Source organism: Octodon degus, unplaced genomic scaffold (genome assembly GCF_000260255.1).
Source record: "Octodon degus isolate 3935 unplaced genomic scaffold, OctDeg1.0 scaffold00203, whole genome shotgun sequence".
NCBI classification, from domain to species: Eukaryota; Metazoa; Chordata; class Mammalia; order Rodentia; family Octodontidae; genus Octodon; species Octodon degus.
The window spans coordinates 3776673-3778943 of record NW_004524779.1 but is presented as its reverse complement, the minus strand read 5'-3'; positions in this window follow the sequence as shown (position 1 = coordinate 3778943).

Here is a 2271-nt window from a genome sequence, read left to right as displayed (position 1 = left end):
GTTCCAGATGTACTTGAAAAGAACATGTATTCTCTGTAGGTCTTAGATTTATTGTTTTATGTGTGCTATGTCACTTTCCTTTGATGCCCTTCTACTGTGTCCTATTTGATTTTCTCTCTGCCTGCCTTAGTGCTATTAAAAATGTGTTCTAATCTTATACTATAATCATGACTTTGTCTATTTGCCATCAACTTTGACTTTAAGGTGATTTATTAGATACATAGAAATATGGAGTTGTTTTAAATATCCTTCTTGTGTTTTTCTTTAAATTCTACTTACCTGATAATATGGTTACTTAAACATCTAGTTGGTAAACCTTTCTCACAACTTTATTTTCTGTTTCATGTATCTTAGATGTCTCTTATAAGCAGAATATAGTTTTAATGCAATTTGATAGTGTTTGTCTTTTAAATTACAGAAGTTAGCCCACTTATATTTAAGTACAGAGCTATCTGAATTTATTTCTAGTATTTTATATGAGTTTTTATTCATTTTGACTACTTACAACTTTTCCCTTCTAGGCTTTCTTTAGATATATAATTTTTAATATTTAATTTTCCTTCTATGTCTTTAGAAGTTTTACTTGCACTCTTACTGTTATTTCAGTCATTATATTGGGAATTATTTCATGTATTCTTGAATTATCAAAATATAATATCAAATTCTTCTTTCAAACTGTATCTAGAAAAGGCAAGTGGGTCAATAATACTAGAATAATGTATCCTTATTTATTCTCTTTTCAACTATGATTATTTGATTCCATTTATTCTTTACTTCCATATAAGTAAACGTATTTTCCTGGTTGTGGTGGCACATACTGATAATCCCAGTTGCTTGGGGGACAGAGGCTGGAGGAATCCAAGTTGGAGACCCATCTGGGCCATTTAGTGAGAATTTGTCTCAAAAAACTTTTTAAAAGGACCAGGAATATAGCTCAGTTGGAGAGCACTTACCTAGTATGAGCAGAACACTAGATTTATCTCCCAGTGCTGTGAAATAACTAAAAACCATTTTTGGTTTTATGTGTAGTATAGACTATGTCTATATATAGTACAAGCCCAACAAAATACTATTATCATTCTTTTGCAAAGTCAATAATTATTTTAATTTACTCACTTAGCTATTGCAGGGCCAGGGAGATGGCTCAGTAGAATAAGCATTTCCCTGGCAAGTGCAAGGGCCTGCGTTCAATCCCTGGTTTTGAAAAAAAAAAAATAGCTGTTGCAGACACCTTCTAGAAGAATAGTTTCTCACCCACAGTTTGATTCAGATGTCTATACTGACTACTCCACACGCATGGAGAATATTAAAGGATTTCTTACTTTCATAATTAGGCTGCCTCAGGAAAGCACAGCAGACCTTCCAAGATCGTGCAACAACATCTTGGGAAATTAGGAAGATGAGACTGAATGGTTATGGTGGTTAGAGGTTAGGTCTGGGCTGAAGTTCCTCTGCATATGAAGAATCTTGAATGGTTTAAATAATTTATGGACACCAAAGGAAGGACACTGAATCTTATTAGCTTGTTCAGATGTGGAACAGAATGGCAAGAGGGAGGTAGTAAAGTTTAGGGTACTGGTTGGTCCAGCTTTTTGTTTGTATGACTTAAGAAACATAAGCAACAAAAGCAAAATTGATAAATGACTTATATCCAATTATAAAACTTCTTTATAGCAAAGAAAACAATCAATAGAATGATTATATAATCAATAGACTGCAAGAAAATACTGCGAACTATTGATCTGACAAGAGATTAATTTTCGGAACACAAGGAACTCAAACAACTCATCAGCAAAAGTAAAACAATCTGTTAAGAATTTGCGAATGATCTGAAGACCTCAAAAAAAAAAAAAAAAGAATTCACAAATGTTTACAAGTATTTTTTAAATACTCAACATCATTAATCAAAAAATGAATCTAAAATCACAGTGAAATATTATCTACACTGACTAGAAAGACTTTATGGGAAAGATGAGAAAAACGACAACTTCTGTCAAAAGTGCAAGAGGAACTCTCCTATACTCCTAATGTAGTGACATGATGCATTATATTTATTAACTTGTGTATGTGAAACATGTTTGCATCTTAGGGACAAATACCATTGATCACTGCATCATCTTCATATGTTATTGGATTCAATTTGCTAATATGTTTTTTTTTAATGTATTTAGTACACGGTCTCACTACACAGATCAGACTTGTAGTGCTCCTCCTGCTTTCAGCCTCCCAAGCACTGGGATTACAGGCATACATCACCAGGCCTACTCTCAG